Source organism: Gracilinanus agilis, chromosome 1 (assembly GCF_016433145.1).
Source record: "Gracilinanus agilis isolate LMUSP501 chromosome 1, AgileGrace, whole genome shotgun sequence".
In the NCBI taxonomy this organism is placed as follows: domain Eukaryota; kingdom Metazoa; phylum Chordata; class Mammalia; order Didelphimorphia; family Didelphidae; genus Gracilinanus; species Gracilinanus agilis.
In genome coordinates this window covers 339,826,784-339,850,217 of record NC_058130.1, presented here as the reverse complement: position 1 = coordinate 339,850,217, position 23,434 = coordinate 339,826,784, and the positions used below count along the sequence as shown (strand labels likewise).

Sequence of the window (23,434 nt, the reverse complement as noted above, 5' to 3'; positions counted from 1 at the left end):
ATGCTGGGACTACTTTTTGTATGAACCTCCTTTTTTGAGGAAGAATTCTCTGCTTCTAGCTCAAGAGTCCCAATCCTGGATCCTAGGACAATCTTGATACTTGAAAGCATCCTGGTACAGTGTATGAGAAGCAATTATTGACTGATATACACAAAAATTAAATATCCCTTTTTAAAGACTACTTTCTTATATTTGATTATAGAACTCTACCTTTCTCTTTAGTAACACATCAACACATCATTTGCACTTCATATCCTTACAAGGGTTCCTTCTTATCTTGTTTTTTTTTTTTCAATTAACAAGGATTTATTTTCTTTCCCCAACAGCCTCATTTACAAGAAGGAACTCCAGCCCCTCCATCAAGGGCTCTTTCTTACTTCCTGGATACTCTAAGAAAACATAAGACATAAATGCTTCCTCACCACTACCATGGTTTAAACACATCCTGACTTATTTCAAATTGCTTAAGTACTTCCTGATACAGTAGGCAGTAACTGGAAAGAAAAAAAAGAAAAGAGAAACAACATATTTTCTCCTTCCATCCACTCCCAAAACTACATATATGGAAGATAAGAACTAGATGACCTTAAAATCTCAGGATCTCCTTCCAAGTTAAAATTCCATGATTCTTTCATTCCCTCTGAACTTGCTCTCTGTTCTCATTGTGACCATGCAAATTTATACTAGGATCACTATTAAAGCAATGCAGAAACTTCAACAATGCCAATGGGTATCTATTCTGTAACTACTCATAGAGAAAACTGCCCAGAGGCCCTGAGAAATGAGATGGCTAGCCTAAGCCATAGGTAGGACTTGAACTCATGTTTTCCAAATTCTGAGGCTGGCTCTCTATTCCTTTCTCCCAAATAATTATTTATTCTGTGTACAGCACTGGGCTCTATATAAACATATTTTGGGAAAATTAATCTTTTTTATTTTCATTTTTATTGTCATGCAAAACACAATTCCATATTGGTCACTGTTGTAAGAGCAAACTATGTGAAAGACAACTCTAGCAGTTCTTTCTCTGCGGTGGATAGCATTACTCATCATGAGTCTTTCAGAATTGTCCCAGATCATTTCATTGCTGAGAGTAGCCAAGTTTTCACAGATAATCATCATCCAATACTGTTGTTACTGTGTACAATGTTCTCCTAGTTCTTCTTATTTTACTCTGCATCACATCCTGCAGATCTTTCCAGTTTTTTCTGAAATCATCCTGCTTACTGTTCCTTATAGCACAATGATATTCCATTATCAACATGTACCACAATTTGTTCAGCCATTCCTGAATTGATGGGCATCCCCCTCAATTTCCAATTCTTTGCTACCATAAAAAGAGCAGCTATAAATATTTTTGTACAAGTAGGTCCTTTGGATATAGACTAAGTAGTGGCATTACAGGATCAAAGAGTATGCACAATTTTATAGCCCTTTTGGGTATAGTTCTAAATTGTCCTCCAGAATGGTTGGATCAGTTTACAACTCCACGAACAGTGTCCCAATTTTTCCACTCCAACATTTACCATTTTCCTTTACTGCCATATTGGCCAATCTGATAAGTTTGAGGTGATACCTTCAAGTTGTTTTAATTTGCATTTCTCTAATCAAGAGTAATTTAGAACATTTTTTCATATGATTATTGAAGACTTTGATTACTTCATCTGAAAACTGCTTGTTCATATCCATCGACCATTTGTCAACTGGGGAACAGCTTGTATTCTTATAAATTTGGCAAATTAGACCTTTATCAGAGATGTTTGTTATAAAAATTTGGGAAAAGTAATCCTTCAAAGGTAAAGTAAAAAACAAAACAAAACACCTAAACCTTTCCCCAAACTATGGCTGATATAATATAGTCATATATCTAACAAAATTTCTACCACTAAACCTGCTGCTGAAATCAGAATAACATGAGTAAATCATCTGTGCTGTCTTCAGAAGGATTACTAATTAGTTGTGGTGAGGGAAAAAATTGCTACTTGCCATAAAGTCCTTGTCTAAACTATTTTGGTTCTCATTTGCTACCAGCTTTATTTGTGAAAGGTCCTCCCTTCTGTTGTCTATTTTGAGGGGTTGCGTGAGTGTATGCATTGTGTGTAACATATAGCTTGGGTTCAAATCCCATCTCTGATGTTATTACTTGTGTGACCTTGCACACTGAGCAATTAGGTGGCACAGTGGATAAAGTGCAGGACCTAGAGTCATGAAGACTCATCTTCCTGACTTCAAATCTGGTCTCTCTGACTCTTAAAAGCTGGGCGACTCTGGGCAAGTCATTTAACCCTGTTTGCTTCAGTTCCTCATCTATAAAATGAGCTGGAGAAGGAAATGGCAAACCACTCCAGTACCTTCGCAAAGAAATCCCCCAAAAGAGTCACAAAGAGAAAAACAACCCCAAAAAAAATACCTAGGACAAGTCACTTAATAGCTCTCTACCTCTGTACACATATGACAATGAGATAATATGCTCATGTCAACATCAGTACTTCATTTTTTTGAATGCAGAAAAATAGGAAGGGTGATATGTCTAAGAAGTCAGGTCATGAAGGGTCTCTTTTTGCTTCTTCATATTTTAGCCATCCAATTAATTTGATTTTTTTTTTTTTACTACACCAGCAATTTCACTCGATGTCCTCTGCTTATGTAGACCAGCACCTGCTCTGCCCAGGACCATTTGAGAGTCACATGGAGCACTGAGAGCATTAGTGACTTGTGAAGGGTTCTGCAGTCAGTATGAATCCAAGGTGGCTCTTGAACTCAGGTATCAGGGACTCCAGTGCCACCTTTCTTTCCTTTACACCATATACTGCCTCCTCTTGCCCTCACCTGACACTAAAGAATAAGACGTTGAGAAACTCACATCTATATTTTGCTTTAAACATCACCAATACAAATGCAATTATTACTGAATTTCTGGTTAGCATGGGGAACCATAACTTGCAAAGGAATGCTTTCAAGTAACACATCCCAACCTTACATTAGTCTTTTTGACTGACTCAAGATTGAGCCTGAGGCTCATTAAAGCCCCTGGATCTGCTTTGGTCATACCTAATCTATTTTATGCTTGTGAAGATTATTTTTTAAAAACCAAAGTGTAGGACTCCTCTTGGAGCAGATGACCTCTAGACTTCCTTCTAACTAAATCTATTTGGACATCTCTCATCCCATTAGATTCAACTTATAATTCTTGCTTTTTGAGATCCTTGTGGACTTTTCACTGTCATTGAGTACACTGACATTTCCTCTCAGGAATAACAAACATTTATGTCACCAAAATATCTGATAAATACAAAATAACATGTGGTGAGGAGGCACTCTTCTCATGAAGGCAGATGACTAGAAGGTCTAAGGTCTTGGCACTGGCAAATTTTGGCTCTGAGGTGGTAGTGCATCCTGGAGGAGTCTAAAAGTCCACCTTTCTCCAGCAAGCACAAGGGGGCTTGGTGGTGATCTGACCTCTAAGGAGGCTACTCAAAAGGTAAGGGGGAGACAGATTGGTACAATGGAAAGAATCCTGGCTCTCTAGTCTGAGAACTGAGGGTTTCAAATTCTATTCTGGATTCACAACATGTGTGACTGCCAACAATAACAACCTCTTTGAGCCTCAGTTTCCTCATCTGTAAAATGAGGAAGTTATGCTAGAAGTCCCAAAAGTATATTATAGTTCCATATAAATTAGCACATGAACTAAGAGGGTAGCAATGTGAATGAAGAGCAGGGTCAGATAACCATAGATCCAAGATAGGAAAGACACTTAGAGATCATCTGGTCTAACCTCCTGCGTGGCAGGTAAGAAATGCTGTTGAGAAAAAAAAGTGACAGGACTTTTTCTTTGTCTTAGAATGTTCCTCATACTCTTAGTACTGAAAAGTATCTCCTTTTGTTGTCTCTTTTGAGGGGTTTGTGGAGAGTGATACAACTTGGAACAGTGGAAAGAATGGGTTTAGAGTCAGAGGATATGAGTTCAAATCTCATCTCTGATGTTTATTTGTCCCATCTGGGGTGCCAAACTGTAATGGAGGATTATTAAGAATGTAATCTAAATGGTTTTGTGGGTTCACACTGGGTTGAAGGAGAGACAAGAATGTCTGATGGTCTGGACCAAACAGAATAGGAAGACCAGGGTTTACTGCCAAGCTGTTAACTGTCACAAGAATGGCAGTTTGGCCAATAGTCACTTAGCTCACCTAGGCTAGGGCCTATGTAACCAGCAGGCAACAGGTAAAAGTTGTAACAGTTTTAATTGAATAAACAAATAAACAAGGATGGATATTAGGGATTCTACTTTTAACAACTAAGGACAAACCACAAGGTCAAGGGAGGGACTTAACTATATTATTCTATTGACCTAAGCCAGGCAGGGCCCAAAGGAAGCAGTATTGAGGTCACAAGGAAAAAGCTCCTCCAAACCTGGTTCCAACCAGGTATGGTCAGCTCAGCCAAAGGGCCTGAGGATGGCTTTCAATTGGGATCTCACGGTAAATCCAAGGATGGTCTCAGGATGCCAGGAGCCAACTCCAACAGGACAGGTGATCCAAGGTACCCAGGTAGGAAGAGAGAGTTTGCAATGCTGTCCACCAGATCCCAAACCACTTCCCCACTTAGTGCTGCTCTGCAGGTCTGTTGTCCACTGCTGAAAGCCTCTACCTCTCTCAGGATCCCAGGGAATCTGGATGCAATTTTCCCTAACTCTGAGTTCTCCCAGGGTTAGCAACAGTTATGTCCCCAACCACTATGGAGTCTATCTCAGAAAGCAAGAAGCACACTTCCTGTTTCTTCATTCCATCTTGGAATCCTCCAGCCCTTCCTGCTAGGTCCAACACTAATACTAAATTAATAACTAAATAGCCCTCATAACAGTTTAGAGTCAGAGGATACGAGTTCAAATCCCATCTCTGATGTTTATTACCTTTAACGTACTATATCATCATAGTACTGTAGGCTTTCTCACTTAACAGCCCGGTACCTGTTTCGGTAAATGGAGGGAGTGAACTAGATGGGTTCTGAGGCCTCTTCCAGCTCAAGATCAGTGATCTTAAGATCTTGAATATGCAGGCTGAGTATATATTTGGGCTTTGCTGTGGGACAGATGAAATTTAAGATATTGGTTTCAAACAATTTTCTGCCCAAATGCTTTCAAATTTTCCCAGAAGCTCTTGTTGAATATTGAGTCCTGTACTTTCTAATTTGTGTTTTTTTGCTGTGACAGACATTTGCTTCTAGACCTGACTAATTTAATCTGCGATCTACTTTTGTATTTTTTAAATTAGCACTAGTTTTCTGATCCTGCTTTTATTCTAGTTTTGAGATCTGAGAGTGCCAATCCCCCTTCATTCCTACTTCTGCTCTCCATTTCCCATGAGAAGCTAGATGTTTTGCTTTTATAACTGAATTTTGTAATTGTCTTTAAAAAAAAAAACAACTAGGTTATATTGATCTATTCTTCCTGCCAACTTCTGACAAAATGAATAACCTATAAACTGGAAAGAACAGAGCAACAAAAAAGGCTAATAGAGTGCTGCTACCCAGGATAAAGACAGAGGCGGTAAGAGATGAAGTCATCATTGGAGGAAACTGAAACAATGGCTCTTTGGCTGTCAGAGATCTTTGACAGACTGCAGGAAAGCAGGATGAGTACTACAGGTCAGAGGGCAAATTTCCTCATCTTCCTAAAAGAGAGGGGAATAGAATCTATAAGCTATAGGCCAATAAACTGAACTTTGATTTCTGTCAAAATGCAAAAAAGTGTCAACAGAATCGGAAGCATAGTTAGTGAACATATGAAAAGGAAGCAGTAATCACAAAGAGCCAGGATAGCTTTATTGAGAACAGGTCATGCCAGACCAAACTGCTGTGTCCTTTTTTGACAGGGCTAGTAGATTAGAAGATTAGGGGAACACTCTTACTATAGAGTTGACCCAGATTTAAGAAAAGCATATGACAGAGTCTTTTATTTTGTTCTTGTGAATAAAATGAAGAAATCTTGGCTAGACAATAGTACCTTCAGGTAGATTTCAAAGTAACTGAATAAACAGACCCCCAAAGTAGTCCTTAGATAGCTTGATATCAGCTTGGAAGCAGGTGCCCAGTAAAGTACCCTAGGGATCTATACTCAGCACTCTGCCATTTAACTTAAAAGTGTCTTGTATAAAGGGATAGACAGCTTATCAAGTTCTCAGATGACATAAATTTGGGAGGGATAGTAACATATGGAATGACAAAGTCAGGATTTAGAAAGACCCTAACAGGCCAAATTGAATAAAATTTATTTTAAAAATTCTTATGGTCATTTTTGTTTTAAATTATCTCCATTTCTGAATCTCATCTTCCTTTCTCTCCCCTCCCCATCCCTCAAGGTCAAATATAATAGGAAAAATGTGTTGTTTTCTATGAAGGCTTAAAAAAATCAACTTTAGAGATTCAAGATTAGGGAGTGTTATAAGAAAAGTTAAGTTTGCAAAGGGCAGAAGCATGGGCTAGCAGAGTGGAGCATTTGAACAGAGAACTCAAGACTATGGTGGTGAAATTTTGTGCTGAAACACATCTAAAATGGCTAAATATTCTTCCCATAACTTTGTTTTTCTTGCATATAAGACCAAGAGGAGATTTGCATCTATCATCTTATGAAATGCTCTTTGGACATGCTCCATTGCAAGCAAAAACTTGTAAGGCTGTTTATATATCTCTCTTAGGGGGAGATTGTCAAATTGCTAAATATTTAAGTACTTTACAACAAAGGCTTAGAGAATTGCATGATATGGGAATATTGATCCAATCTGGTCCATTGGATTATTTTCTCCATAATTTTCAACCAGGTGATATGGTATATGTGAAAATTTTTGCCAAAACATCGACTACACAAGAGAGTTGGGTTGGTCCTTATACAACTGTGTTAATTTCACCTTCATCAGTGAAAGTATTAGGAAGAAATTCTTAGTTTCATTGTTCTCATGTAAAATTAGCTCATAGAATTGATGATGAAACTGTAGAAATACTAGAAGCAGAAGGAGAAATTGGAGAAGAAGAAGAGTTGGAGAATAGCTGTCAAGCGGAAAACTGAGATTTCATCAGGCAAATAGAGTCTGCATTCAAAAAGATCAGTAAGGAGAGGGCCATTCCAGTGGAAGAGGACATTCTGGTGGAAGAGGAGGATCCAGAGACACTGAAGGACATTGTGCAGAGACCAAAAGACTTATAGCTAATAAGAAGATAAAGACTTTAAAGAGAATTTTCAATTAAGAGGATTAAGTGATTAATGGACTAATGTTTCTAAGAATTTGGGTAATGTAACATAGCAACATAGCATATTATCATAATGCATTCAACAGTACATATTACTGACATGAACTTTGGAGAAGAGAGTTCTTTAGACAAGATAAGAAGATGGAAAATCTGAAGTTTTGGTAGGTATGCAACAGAAACAAAACAACATAACACAGCAGAAATAACAACATAACATAAACATGTACATATAAACACAAATATAAACATGGTTAGGATATATTGATTGATTCAAGTAGTGATTCAACAAATAGTTACTTGTTATAGAATTTAGTTATATAAGAATGTCCATGTAGGTAAATGGATACTGTTTAGATTTTAGATAGCTTAGAATAGTAGTAATATTGGTAGATAGGGTTAGTTTTAGGAGATTTCACTAAGATAGGGCTGTAGCTAGATAGATTAGAGTTTAGGGTTGATAAGGTAGGGCACTGAATTACATTACAACATGTATTACACATTACATTTTCCAATACATGTACATAGATATGTAAACATATGTAAATAGCATGTATTACAGCTAAGGAAGATAAAATCATGTTATGGTGTATGTATGCAACATACATGTAAATATGGTACACGTGTAGCATACATGTATTTATTGCATATGTGTAGAAACTATGTATGTAGTTAATATTTGATAATGATTAAGTTTTTACATAGGATACTTAGATCCACAGTTTTTTGTTTTTTTTAAACCCTTACCTTCTGTGTATTGGTTTATAGGTGGAAGAGTGGTAAGGATGGGCAATGGAGGTCAAGTGACTTGCCCAGGGTCACACAGCTGGGAAGTGTCTGAGGCTGGATTTGAACCTAGGACCTCCCCGTCTCTAGGCCTGACTCTCAATCCACTGAGCTACCCAGCTGCCCCCTCCACAGTTCTATATAAAAGTTCAGTTTTGTGTAATAATAATAATCTTTTAATTTAAAATAGGATTGTTTTGAATTTTCATCTGTTTTTAAATGTATTTTATATAAGTAAGTTTTGATGGATTGGTTTGATTTTTTTTGTAAAAACTTATGCAGTGTTGTGTTTATTGTACTTTTTCTAAATTTTCTAAGTTTTCTATTTTATACATTACAATAATTTGAAAGTGATAGGACTTTTTCTGTATTAGTTTATAAGAATAGTATTTTATGACTTTAGTGTTTTACATGAAGTTTTGTGTTTGTATTTTTATTTTGATGTTTTCTTTGCTTGTTTGCTTTTGCATATATTTGCTTTGTATTTTGGACTTTGTAACTTCATTATATAATTTTTCCTTTTCCTTTCCTTTGTTAAATCCTTAGAGTAAGGTAGTGTTAGATAGGATAAGATGAGTGAGTGTAGGCTGTTTATTATTTTGGGTAAGATTTAGTTTAGGTGGGAAATAAGTTTGTTGGTACACAAATGCCAAAACATTGTTTTCAACACTATTTTGGCTTTGTGCAAAGTGAGGGGGGGGAACTGTTATAAGAAAATTTAAGTTTGCAAAGGGCAGAAGCATGGGCCAGGACAGTGAAGGATTCTAGAATTCTGTGGGGGAGAGCTGTGCTGTTGCTGAGTGACAGTTGGGCCTAGGGGCTGTGGTTTTTCTCTCTGGGGTTTGACCTAAGGAGACTATTTCCCTGTAGCTTTCTTCCTGCTTTATCTTCCCATCCATTTCCTGTGGCTATTTGACATCTGCTCAGTTCCTATGCTGATTCTGAGACATCTGACAGCTGATTGTGAGACCTGGCCTTGTTCCTTTTGGCTCTTGGTCCATCTTTGGGTCCTGTCAGACTTACACAGACCCTTTCCTTAAAATCTTCAAAGGGTGGGCAGCTGGGTAGCTCAGTGGATTGAGAGTCAGGCCTAGAGACAAAAGGTTGTAGGTCCAAATCCAACCTCAGACACTTCCCACCTGTGTGACCCTGGGCAAGTCACTTGACTCCCATTGCCCACCCTTACCACTTTTCAACCTATGAGCCAATACACAGAATTAAAGGTTTAAAAAAAATCTTCAAAGGGTGGTTTACTGTTAGTTTATCTAAGTACATGAATTTGGGTTTAGATATTGAGAAGAAGAGTAGAGTAGGAAAATCACTCAGAAGAAATCTCTATACTCTGCGTAGAGTTATTTAGATCTGGGGGGGTCTTAGGTAGTTGGCATTATAGATTAAGTCTATTCAATTCCCTTCTAACCTTCCCCATGTTAATTAAAGCAACTTTTATTTAACATTTTATTGGTTTGTGGAAGTCACCTCGGTGTTTGGCTTTGCCTGCACTGGGCTTGTTTGGCCTTCCCAAAACAGGTTAATTTGCTGTTACCGGCCCTAAGTAATCATCAAAACTCATTCCCTGAACCCACCAACATTTCAGGAGCTATGGTTAGACAGCAATTTGCCTTAAATAGATCTGCATTTTTAAAATTTGCAGGTAATACTTCAAATAATTAATTTAGAAATAACAATATCATTGCCACCATAAAATTTTTGGTCAGGTCCACCTGTGCCAAGATGAGTCAGGTTTCTTGCAAAAATACATAAAGAAGATGTACAAAAAAGTCATGTTCCACATAGGTTTCATGGATAACTAAAGCTTTTATTCTTGAAGCATTAAAATCTGTTTTATTTTAATCATTATGTGCTGGAAGCCATTGAGGCTGTGATGTTTAGCAAGGCTACTCACAAGCTCTGACAATCCAGCACAGCAGGTTGTCAGGAGGATGGAAATTCCACACTCAGTTTCCCCTATGTGATTCTTTTTACAGTGACATTCACTTGCACTGAAATTATTACAATTAATATCCTTATTCGGCTTCAAGGAGACACAGAAAAACAATACAGGTTCATGGCAAGAACTATCACAGTCACAGACTAATCTATCCCAAAATAAACCCTTGTAAAACCCCCTAGAGTATAGACATTTCCCCTAGAATCAGCCCAGCAAAAAACCAGCAGTTAGTGAGTTAATATTAAAAATTTAAAATCTCTAACTCAGATTCCCATACACAGGTTCCTGCAAGAACAGGCCAGAACAGTCTCCAAGTTCTTCCCCCCCCCCTTTCCAGATCCAGTTTGGTACAGTAATTTAATATAAAAGAACAATGAATGAAATATGAAGAAATTGTCTCCCATGAAAAGGCCTGTACGTTCTCACCACTGTAGCCCAAGAGATATGTCAAACACACCTAACACAATGTTTCCAAAGATAAGATGTATGGTGGGAATGGAATTCATGCCAACATTGATGTAATCCTGAGGAAAATGATATAAAAATTAAAATCAGCAGATGGCATTTCAGATCAGCCACTACAAACCTATTGGGTCTCTGGCTCTTCTCACTCCATTTTCGCTCATTTGTCCTGCCCCCAAGGGGAAAAGGACTGCTGGTAATCCCCCTTCTACACCCCCAGCAATTTTGAATAACAATTTTTCAAAATATGTTTTGCTTTTCCTTATATTCTTTTTTTTTTAAAACCCTTAACTTCTGTGTATTGGCTCCTAGGCGGAAGAGTGGTAAGGGTGGGCAATAGGGGTCAAGTGACTTGCCCAGAGTCATACAGCTGGGACGTGTCTGAGGCCAGATTTGAACCTAGGACCTCCCGTCTCTAGGCCTGGCTCCCAATCCACTGAGCTACCCAGCTGCCTCCTCCCCCCATATTCTTAAACAGAAAACAATGAATGCAATTTAACCAGTTTAACTTCTTTGACGAAATTACAGAAAAGCATATTTCTTCCAACCTCAAAATGCTTTGCAATTTGAGCCCACCTTTGAATACTTACATCATTTCCTAAAGAATAAAAAGGCGTGGCTAAAAAAAACAATGGACATACTCATTGTTAGAGGGAATGTGAGAAGACTGTGCACATTATAAACTTTTGATGGAGTCATCAACAGTTGGTGCAACCATAGAAAACCTCTAAGTAGCCACTTCTACTTCCAGATATCTAATCCTATGAAATACTCAAAGCAACTAAAATTATGCTGAAAAGCTTTTAAAAATACCTATAATCATCAACTCTGAGATCCCACTGCTAAGCAAATATTCCAAATAGATGAAACTTAAAAAGAAAGGTTCAATATATACTAAACTATCCATAACAGTACTTTCTGTGGTAGCAAGAAAAACAAAAAAAGTAAATGACTTCCAAATGGGAACAAATGACTATATCAGTGGTTCTCTAACTTTTCTTTTCTCTCATAGTTTCTTTTTTTTTTTTAATTTTTTTAAAAAACCTTTACCTTCCATCTTGGAGTCAATACTGTGTATTGGCTCCAAGGCAGAAGAGTGGTAAGGGCTAGGCAATGGGGGTTAAGTGACTTGCCCAGGGTCACACAGCTGGGAAGTGTCTGAGGTCAGATTTGAACCTAGGACCTCACATCTCTAGTTCTGTCTCTCAATACACTGAGCCACCCAGCTGCCCCTTCTCTCATAGTTTCATTTGATAATAAAAAAAGATTCTCAGGCAGTTAGGCTTCCAGATAAATTCATTATCTAGGTCTTACTTTCCGTTCCTTTGCCCCTTTCATCAACTTTTCCATTTTTCTGGGATTTACAACTGAGGAGATGGCAATGTATATCTGTGGATAAAGCTTGTGACTTTATAGATACCAAGCCCAGAAAAACAAGCTGCATACCACAACTAGGGGCAATGAGTGGGAAATGTGGAAGTCTTGGGGTATTGGGAGGACTTCTGAGGAAAGTCTAGAGAAATCCAAGGCACAGCTTTTGAAAACCAATGGGCTAAATAAAATGAATGTAATGGAATCTATCTGGGTTGTGAGAAATGACTATAAAGAAGAATTAAGAGACAGATGTTTGGGAAGGTTTATACAGAGATGAATGTTGAATAAAAGCAAGTAGAATCAAAACAAATGGCTACAATGTAAAAATGAAGAAAAATGAATTAAAATTATATAATTAAATGGCAAAAACAATGCAACTATAATGGCCAAACGTGGTCTCATAAAGAAGATACACGTCTTTCCCTTTGCAAAGAGAGAATATGGATGTGGCATAGAGCATATACTGTCAGGCTCTAGGTGTGTTTAATTAATTACTCTTCATTCTTTGTTATGAGGACAGGAAGAAGATTTTTAGGAATGAAGTAGATTAAAAACCAAAAAAATCAATATTTTTAAATAATAAAAAAGAATAAGGGTGATTATCATTTTGGTTGTGAAAACTGAATAGTAATTAAGAGAAAATTTTCCTTTTTAAAGAGTAATTTTTAGAAATCTCAGAGGAGGTCTTAGTGCGACAGAATGACTGAAACAAAATAGAACACAGAAAATGAATATAACAATCCCCCAAAGATATCAAAGATTCAGTATGATGGCTGCTAAAGCCACATGACTTTCTAAGATGAATGGAAATGTGGAGTAAGTAATTGAAAGTATCAATTAAGAAAATCTACAACCACAAAAAATAGAGTGGGTCTACTTATCAATCAATCTACAATGGTGTATTATGCATTTGCTATATATCAAGCATTGTACTGGCCATGCTAGATAGTGATACAAAGAATCAAGCAATGTAAGAAGAATCTAAGAATCTTTTAGTAATTTTAATCTTTTAATCCAAGAAGCTTTTATTCTAATGAGGAACTTCAATTCTGTAGGATATTTGCTTGGAGGAAAGGATAGAACTATTCAATGCTGTGATCCTATCTACACAAATCTTTCTCAGTACTGTTATAGGTAAGTTATAAGGTAGACATAGATTTAAGTTAGGATAGAAAGCTGACAGCTAAAAGCAAGCCTTGACTGAGTGCACAGACATTCCAGGATAGAATGAAGAGTGAGGTTTGAAAAGGAGTATGGTCTTCTTGGCTAAGCTGGAAAGAAGGAGGGTGTTTTTGTCCAGCTTGCTGAGACTCAAGTAGTTGCGAAGTTTTAGGATTTTAAAGAAAATTGAAGAGACAATCAATCGACACAGCCTGTTTCATATGTTTCTTAGCTCCTAACATTTAGTAAGCTATCTTGCCTTTCTCTTCTGAATAACATTCTTCTAGCTCCAACTTGCTCTCCAAAGTACCAATTTTGCAAATTAGCCCAATGGAAACACAGAGTCTTTGTCACTGCTGCTAGTAGCTTCTCTTCTGAACAGCTACGATAAACTGCTTCTTGAGATCTTCATGTTGTTAATACCTCTATACCCACATTTGACTTCCATTTCTTTTTTACCCTGTTTTACCAACTATCTTCTTCTTGAGGCCTCTTCTATTTCTGCCTCCTCCATAGTACATGTTCCTTCTTTCCTTTGGGTTTTTTCACATTCTCTTTCTGTTCCTCTTCCTACCCTGGTCTTTTTTTGTTCTAGTCTTCCTCCTTCAACTTGTTTGCAAATGATCCCAAATGTTCCTTTCCAAATTCAATCTCTGCCCTTCTTCATAATTCTAAAGCCCCCTGATTAATCTTTACTCAATAACTGATCCATGGAAGTGAATGAGATCAATAGCAAAAGAGTAAATAGAGAGTAAAGGGCTCAGGACAGACCACTGAGTAATAGAGGCTAGATGATGATCTAGCCCAGGGGATTGAAAAGGTGTGGACAGATAGGAGAACCAAGAAGGCAGTGTAATGAAAATCCAGTGAGGAAGAAGCATCTAGGAGAAAAGGGTGGTTAACACTGTTAAATGAAGATCAGACAAGAAGGATGGAGACTCAAGGGACATAAATAGGCAAATTTCAGATAAAGAAATCAAAACTATCAATAAGCACATGAAAGGGTTCCAAATCTCTTATAATTAGAGAAATGCAAATCAAAACAACTCTGAGGTACCACCTCACACCTAGCAGATTGGCTAAAATGACAGCAAAGGAAAGTAATAAATGTTAGAGGGGATGTGGTAAAATTGGGACATTAATGCATTGCTGGTGGAGTTGTGAATTGATCCAACCATTCTGGATGGCAATTTGGAACTATGCCCAAAGAGCTCTAAAAGATTGCCTGCCTTTTGATCCAGCCATACCACTGCTGGGTTTATATCCAAAAGAGATCATAAGGAAAAAGACTTGTACAAAAATATTTATAGTCGCACTCTTTGTGGTGGCAAAAAAATTGGAAAATGAGGAGATACCCTTCCATTGGGGATTATGTGAACTGGAAAGACTTCCAAGAAGTGATGTAGAGTAAAAGGAGCAGAACCAGGAGAACACTGTTCTTGTCAGTCACTGGAATTGTCAGTCACTTTACAATTGTTTTTAAGTACTTACTATGTGCCAGACACCATGTTAAATACTGGGGATACAAAAAAATCTGTTCTCAAGAAGCTTACAGGCTAATGAAGGAGACAACATGAAAATCTTACATCCATAAAATACATATATAGTAAAAATAGAAAGTAATTTCTGAGATAAAGGACTAGTGGAAGGGGACAGGGTTACCTGAAGAGGCCAGGGAAAAAGTTAAGATTTGAGCTGAGTCTTGAAGGAAGCTAATAGGGAAGCTATGAGTCAGAAGGATTGATCATTCCAGGCCCATGAGAGAGTCGGTACAAATGTACCAATTTGAGAAATAGTACATCATATGTAAAAAAGAAAATAGGATAGTATATCTGCATTGGAGTAGGGGAGTAAAGTATAAGTGAGCTGGAAAAGGTGGTGGAAAAGATCAGTTGTGATCAGCTTTATATCCCAAATGGAGCATTTTATATTTGACTCAGGAGATAAAAGTAAGCTGCTAGAGTTTTCTGAGTAAAGACAGTGACATGGTTAGATCTGCATTTTGGAAAAATCATTTTGGCCGTATAGTAGGGGATAGATTGGAATGGGGAAGGATCTGAGGCACAGAGGCTCATTAGAAGAGTCCAGGAGAGAGGTGATGAGAACCTGTACAAAGGGAGTGTTTGTGTGAGTGGAGAAAAAAAGAAATACAAGAGAGATATTGTGAAAGTAGAGATGCTAATCTTTTAAAAGATTGGATGTGGGAGGTAAGGGCGAGGAATTGAAGATGACACTGACTCAGGCACCTAAGTGACTGGGAGGACACTGGTACTCTTGATAGTAATAGGAAAGCTGAGAAGGATGAAGGTGAAAGACAACGAATTCTGTTTTAGATGTGTTGAGTTTGGGTTGTCCATGGGATACCCATTTTGAAATGTGTAAGAGGAAATTGATAAGGTTAGGCTGCTTACAGAGATCTGAGAATCACTTGAATAGAGATGATAAGTTGAACCCATGAAAGCTGATAGGATCACCAAATGAGATAGTAAGAAGGAAAAAGAGAAGAATGCTTAGACACAGCAAGAGTGGTAGGGTTTAGAAAGAATTTTTTTTTTAAATGATATGAAGAAGACCTGAGATTGCTTGTGAGCAGCAGAGAATAAATAAATAGATAGGGAAAGAGTGAATAGTAGAAAGAAAAGTGGGATGATTGTAAGAGTAATTTGTCAGAGAAGATAGGAGCGGATGGAGTCAGAGTAAGCAGAAGGACTGGACTTGGAGAGAAGAGTCACTTCTTCATCGGAGACTGGAGAAAAGGAAGAGAAAAAAGGAACAATATCAAAAGATTTTGAAATACAGAAGAGGCATCTCAGGGAAAATGACTTCTATTTTCTCAGCCAAAAATAGGATGGAGTCTTTAGCTAACAGAGCCAGGGTATGGGAGACTTTAGGTAAGAAAAGAAAATGCCCTATTATTCTTAAAATAGTATGTGGCAGGAAGTAAGGTATAGGTAGTGAGACCTGAGAGAGAGAGGGGGGGAGAAAAAGGGTGAGATAAGTAGTAGGCTTATCAAATTTGCAGATGGCAGAAAGCAGGCAAGCAAAGCCTCTATACCTCTATCTCTCCAAAAATAGTTGCTAATGAAAGGAATCAAATCTGAGTCTCATTTTTCATACCTGTAAATGAAGGTGTTGGATCAGATAATACTTAATTTCCCTTTCAGCTTTAAGCCCTAAGGTGCTAATGTCTTTAACATCATTTTTCTGATGTTGTCCTTGGGAGAATGATTTAACTTGTTTCTACCTACCTCATGTCTTTCTTAAATCATATTGTTCTAAGCTCCCAAACTATACAGAATTACTAGAATACTACTGGGCTTTTTTCAGTGGCAGGCAGGAAATGGAATTTAGGTTGGAATCATTGAAAGAACTGTTACCATTTCCTTAATCCCAGTCCTTTCTCAATAGTTTTCTGATGAGCTTGCTCAAAAATACTCACAAGGATATCAAGATTACATATTATGCTGGGTTGTCCATCCAGTTATGTGTCACAATCTGAGCAATATAGCTGAGAAAACATTTTTTAAAAACACCAGTTACTTAAAAACTGAAGCAAATTACATCTCCTTGATCCATCACGTTTAAAATATGTCTTGATATAATTATTATGTACATACCTAATTCAAAAAGCAAGCTACAATTTATTTTGCTTTCTAAATGTCTCTGAAGATAACACAATAAGTTAAGTAAAAACTTCTCAATTTTTCTGGAGGGGAGATTGAAAGATAAGTACTATGATTTGTTTTGACTTTACTTATTTGACTTTCACCTCAGTTAACAAAAACAAAACTCTCTTGATGATTTAGATGCCCAACAGAGCAAATAATTAAAAGTAATCTTCTGATTCTATCTTATATGTATGGAATATCAAATTACATCTCTTCTTCCTTCATTTTTGACTAAGCCACAATTTTGCTTTTTCTGTAATCATTATAAAATATTTTGACAACAAACTACAAAAGAACAAGTAGGAATAGTAATGAAAATGGGTAGCTCAAGGTTCAGAGCAGTACAGGAATAGTCAACAGACAGGTTTTTAGGCTGTGAAAAATAAGTATAAACTTTTGGAAATTCATTTTTTAAACTGGTAAAAAAAGTTTAGTAATTTATTATGCTAACATAGGAAAAAAGTTATACATACACATATAAATAAAATGAAAATAAGCAAATTCCCACAAAGGAGATAGAGGCAGTTGCCAACTTACTGTTTCTGACAAATTGTTCTATCTTACTTTTCAGTTACCAGGTAACAGCCAGTCCTATTTGGTGACACAGGGGCCAGAGAAGCTCCTCATTCTACCCTGCCCTGCACAGCCCCATCATATCTCTTCACTTGGCACTTCCTTCCTCTACTTCCTCCCTTGTGAATACATTTTGCTCCTGCTTGGAATCTATAAACTACACCCAGTTTCTGTTTCTTATTTTGTTCTGATGCTAGTCTTAGGGTTGGTTACATGTCAGGGTTTATAGGACTGGCAGTAGCAAAGACAAGAAGGGAAAATGAAAGGAAAGCCCTATTCATTTGGAAAGACTATTCAAAAAAGCAAGAGAGACCTGAGATCAGATTTTTCCCCCCCTTGGATTTGTTTTTTTGAAGTTAGGAGCTGGGATGGATTCACTAAGAACAAATCTTGTATAACTTGTTTCATTTCCTTTTTGTGGGTCAGGTTTCTTGAGTGGTAAATTAGAATGCCAAAGAAAAGGCATATCTGGATTTTAGCAATGCCTTTGGAAAAGTCTTTTGAAATAATGAAGAATTGTAAACTAGAACATAGTACCTTCAGAGGGAGATGGAACTAGATGAACAGCATTAACCAAATAGTTATGATTAATGGATTAATATTAACTGAATGGAAATACCTAGTGGTATGCTGTAGGGTTCCAGTTTTGGAACTATAGAAATGATATAAGATTTTCTTTATCCTTGCTAAAATTAAAGTCTTATATTTAGATTTTTAAAATATAGCTGGTCTTTTCATCAGAAACTGCTGAAAGTCCTCCATCCTTTTAAAGGTCCAATTTTTATTTTCTTCTGCAGGGTTATTCTCAGCTTTGAAAGGGAAGTGATTCTTGGCTGTAAACTTATCTTTTTTTACCTTTCAGAATGTTGCATTCCATGTTCTCCTTTTGTCGATAGCAGAAGTTGCAAGGTATTTTATGATCCTGATGACTTTAGTTCCTAGACGTTTGAACAGCTTCCCTCCAAATGCTTGAAGTATTTCTTATTTAATGTGGGAGGTCTAGATTTTGGTTGTGACATTCCTGAGACTTTCCTTTTTGGGTTCCTCTAAGGACTAAATTCTTTCTATTTTCAATTTGTCCTCTGTTTCTAACAGAGCTGAGTGGTTTTCAATTGTGATTTCTTATTAAAATATAGTATCCAGGACTTTTAAAATATGATCTTTAGGAAGTCTAATGATTCTTAAATTATCTAACTTGTTTTATAATAAAGGTCATTCATTTTAGACATCAGATATCTTACATTTTCTTATGTTTGACTTTGTTCTAATATTCCTTCCTGTATTTTGAAGTTACTAATTTCTGGTTGGTTTGGTCTAGTTTTCAGATGGGGGTTTGCTACTTTTCCTCATTCTAATTTGTCCCTCCTTAGCTTTTATTTTTATTTCCTAAAAATCCTTGCTTAATTTCTTCTAGGCATTCATATAGTCCTTACTATGTTTTTACTTTGAATCTGCTCAAAGTTGTTACAGAGTTAATATCTCTTAAGCTGGATTTTTGATTATCTTTAAATATACAATACATTTTCATATTGATTGCTGTTTTCCTTGATTTACTGAACTCTCTAGCTTTAGTTCCTGAATTGGGATTTTGTGACAGGGTCAGGCTCTAGTTTCTGCTGTGGTTTTGGGTGGGGTGGTCACTCTGATTGGTCTTTCCCTAGGTTCCTATGCTGGTGTAAGGGCCCTCCAGATCTTTGAGATTCAGGGTACAGAAATTCAGGGTCTTTTCTGACATCTTATGGCAGAGTGCTAGCCTTCTGGGCTCCTGGGTTTTCCTGGTACTGCATAGTTGCACTATTTGACACTCTTCTTGATGGTCAATGAGGAGCTGACTTCCCCCACCAAATGTAAGTTCCTTTAGGGCAGGGACTGTCTTGCTTACTTATATTTGTATTCCAAATGCTTAGCAGAGTATCTACCACACAATTATTGTCTGTTTTTCTTCCAAAGAGGGCTAATGACATCACATGCTTACACCCCTCTAATTCATCAACAAGTCTGAAACCTGGCCGTTACACTCAAACTGGTCCAGGCCATTTGCCAAAAGAGTTTAATGGAGAGTGGCAGCTGTGAATGCTACAGCTTCTTGGAGCCACAGGTAAAAGTAAATAAATCAGATGGAGCTGATAATACTATTCACTGATATGAGACCTGAATTTCTATTTACTTTCTATCTTGAGACAAAATATTATAGCTAATCTTAAAAATAGGATAATGCTAGTACTAATTTCTAGCATATAGAAAGCTCTCTATATTAAAATTATTACATCATATGTTACATGTCACATAACATATTATATGCTATAGTATATATAAAAATTATTTTGAAGAGTGGTATTAATTTGCAATTGCTGTGAAATATAGTACACATTTCCAAATGATATGAGACTGACCAAACATATTATCCTAAGAAGTATCTTATAAAATATTTTAAAAACCCTATATGGGGGGGCAGCTGGGTAGCTCAGTGGAGTGAGAGTCAGGCCTAGAGATAGGAGGTCCTAGGTTCAAACCTGGCCTCAGCCACTTCCCAGCTGTGTGACCCTGGACAAGTCACTTGACCCCCATTGCCCACCCTTACCAATTTTCCACCTATGAGACAATACACCGAAGTACAAGGGTTTAAAAAAAAATCCTATATGGGTATAATCATAACACACCAAATAACAATGATTAAAATGTCAACTATATGCCAAGCACAGTGATCAGTGCTGAAGATATAAAGACCAAAATAAAACTGTTCCTAATTTCAAGGAGCTTACATACCACTAGAAGGACACTCACTGCTGTTCAAAAGTAAGATAATACAAGATTTAATCAAAATAAATAGAAATACAAATCAATTCCAGGGAGAGGGAAAGAAAAAAACATCAGGAAGAATCAAGAAAGTGTTTAGGTGTAGTCTTGAAGGAATTAGGGGTTCCAAGAGAAAGACTGAGGAGAATGAAAATAACAAGGACAGGGGACAGCTTATGCAAAGCAAAGGAGATGGGAGATAGAATGTTATGTTTGGAAAATAAGCCAGTTTGGAAGGCAAAAGAGTACACGAAGGGATGTATAATCAGTGAGGAAAAAACAGTTTGGAGGCAGATTGTGAAAAGTTTCAAATGCCAGAAAATTGTATTTTATCCTAGAGTTAATAGGGAGCCACTAACATTTCTTGGGCTGGGAATAACATGGTCATGTGTCTTCTTTTTTTAAAAAACCAACCAATCAACCAAAAAAACCTCTTGGTTTGGAACAAGGAGGAATAAATAACACAATAAAGCCTTGAAGACCAACCTGTTTCCACAGCAAGGCTGAAGATTTAAGTCTCTAGTACTTAGAACTGTCTGTAGTTCTTGTTATTTGGATGGATTGTTGGATAAGTAGTCTTGAACATAGGAATGACAACTTTTTATTATAGCCTTGCAGTCAGGCCAGAGGCATTGTCTAGTGCAGTGATGGGCAAACTTTTTAAAGAGGGGGCCAAAGGAAAAAAAAATGCTCATCTGTCAGTCTGTTTCTAGGGCAACTCTTTTGAAGTTTCATTGTATTGTATCCTACTCATTGTATTCGTCAGATTAGGAATGTCCTTTGGCCAAATAGAACATTTCAGGGGGCTGCATCTAGCCTGTAGGCCATAGTTTGCCCATCACTGGACTCTAGTGGGAATGGAATAGCGCAAAAAAGGTAGGTGTGGTCAAAATTTTTTCTTGGGTATCAACTTGGCAGCTAAGTGGAATGTCGTTTAGAGAAGGGAGAACCTAGACGCAAGGATACCTACTTGGAATATTTTGCAATAGTCTCTAGGCAATAGAATGAAGATCTAAAGTAGGATGATTATAGTATAAATGGAGAGAAGAGAAATGAAGGAAGGATGGAGAAAGACTCAAGATTTCATTTGATTGGATATGGGTTATAAAAGAGTAGAGGGTCAGAGATACCTCCCAGATTGTGAATGTAAGTAAGAGAAAGAATGGTGGTGTCCTGGTTGGAAATACTTAAATTAGGAGAGGGAAGGTTAGCTAGAAAGATGATGAGTTGTTTCAGACGTGGTAAGTTTGCGATGTCTACGAAACATTCAGGCATTCGTGTTCAGCAGGTAGTTGCAGATATGAGATTGAAGCTAGGAAGAGAAATGAGATATGAATATGGAGATTTAGGAGCAAGGTGCCATAAATTCATAATAGGTTGTCACTTTAATTCCATAGTTTACTCTAGTGGCAGCCCTAAAACAAAAGTGGAGAAATTATATAGTGAAAGTTTAAAAGGTGAAATTCCCAAGATAATGATTCATAGTTTAAGAATGGCACAAAGTCAAGAGAACAAGGGATTCAAGGGTAGTGGTAGTGAGTAAAATATTTGGTGGTTGGCCAGGGGTCAAGGTTAAGTATGGAGGGAAACAGAACAAGAACAGATCGGGAAAATGGGCCTGAGTCAAGGGTTTAGGCCCAGAGTTTGCAATAATGATGAAGAATTTAGTGTAAATAGAAGAAAAGAGAAACAGTAGGAGGGAAAGAAGTTATAGTTATAGTGAGGATTTAAAATTGTGGCATTGTTAAAGAGATGCAATCTTAGATATGGTGAGTTCTAAGATATAACCAGGATTATTGGCAGCTGCAGTGATAAGGAGCTAATTATGGTTAATGGCTGAATGGGCAGTCTGTTTAAGGAGACATGAGCATACACACTGTGGTACTTGAATAGAATGGCAAACAACAGTGATAAGCTTTATGATATGAATTTGAATATTATCAAGACCTAAGGAAGTAGAAAATAAGTTCTAAAACAATTGTCATTTCAGAGATTTGGAGTATTAAAAAATGCAAAATATAAAACGGTGATTAGTTCTATATCAAAACTCTCGCCTCACTTCAATCCAGGCTCCATTCAGCTCCCAAAGTGATTTTCCTAAAGCACAGAAACAACTGTGTCATTCCCCTACTCAATAAACTTCAGTAGCTCCTTGTTGCCTCAAGCATTAACGACAAGATCCTCATAACCTTGCCCCTTCCTGCCTTTCCGGGCTTTATTCCTCTCAGCCTCTTGGCTATGAACAAGACACTCCATCTTTCAGCTCCTGGGCATTTTCTCTGGTTGCCCCCTCATGCCTATAACATTCTTCCTTCTCACTGCTACCTCCTGACTTCCTTTAAATGCAGAGGAAAATCCATCTTCTACAGGAAGCCTTTCTCTATGTCTCTTAATTTTAGTTCTCTTTTAAAATATTTCTTATCCATCCTTTATTTAGCTTGTTAATCTGTATTTGTTTTCTTGCTAACTCTCCCATTAGACTGTGAACTACTTGAGGGCAAGGACTATCTTTTGCCCTCTTTTTTAATTAGCAAAGTACCTGGCACATAGTAAGCACTTAATGTTTATTATCTGAATGTCTAAAAACTTCTTAGTGGAGAGTAGTAATGTTCTTTGAGAGTATACTAAGAAATTAACCTACTAATGACCTATTTAAGAAAGAGTAATGGTTATGGTTAATAAAGTAGTTTAATTATAAGGAAAACTCACGCAATAAGAAGGTTTTTCTGTAGAATTCCCTGAAGATTCTCAAAACAATTTTTTCAATAATCACTTTTGCTGAAAAAAGTAGTATATTTGCATCAGAAATCCCTTAGCAGATACAGCAAATGAAATCGTTTTAGAAAATCCGAATACATTTTGGCCTACAAATAAAGAATAAAATAAAATGAACTTTATTACTATGTTAGGAGTTTCAGGTTTTGTGCACAATTTTATTCTTTTTATTAGACTATTTTTATTGAGAATGTTATAAAGTTAAAAAACAGGATTTTTAAAAGACTTAACAGGGAAGAATTTTGTTGTCAGTTTAGAAATCTGTGATTTTATTGTTAGTTAAGTTGTTGAATTGCCTGGGTACAAAACTCACAAGGATAGAAATAAAAGAAACCATAGCCGCTATTGCATTTAAGTGGTTTGTAAAACAAGCATCACATTTAGGTCTTAATATTTAAAAAATTCTTTTTGAATATTCTGAAGCACCAAAATCTTCCAATCTCTTCGATGTAGATTAGGAATGTAGCATAGGCTTCTGCTAACTGAACCTTCTTATCCTTACAGTGACTGATATAGTGGTGAAACTCTGGTTTGGGGCTTATTGCCTATTTCAGAAACTGCCACATTTTGCAGTATATGGATGAAATTGAAACAAGAAATAAAGATGGAATGGCAAAATATCCTAGTTTCTTTATACTTTTAGTTC

The 23,434-nt window shown here is 36.9% G+C and overlaps 1 protein-coding gene across 1 annotated transcript in view; it reads right to left on the bottom strand.

The window, feature by feature from the left end:
* Positions 1 to 22,762, bottom strand: part of POLK (DNA polymerase kappa) — a 78,767-nt gene extending 56,005 nt beyond the window's left edge. The window contains exon 1 of the mRNA XM_044663093.1: positions 22,723 to 22,762. The gene's annotated coding sequence lies outside the window, so the exon portion shown is untranslated. The remainder of the gene's footprint in view (positions 1 to 22,722) is intronic.
* Between the last annotated feature and the right edge of the window lie 672 nt (positions 22,763 to 23,434).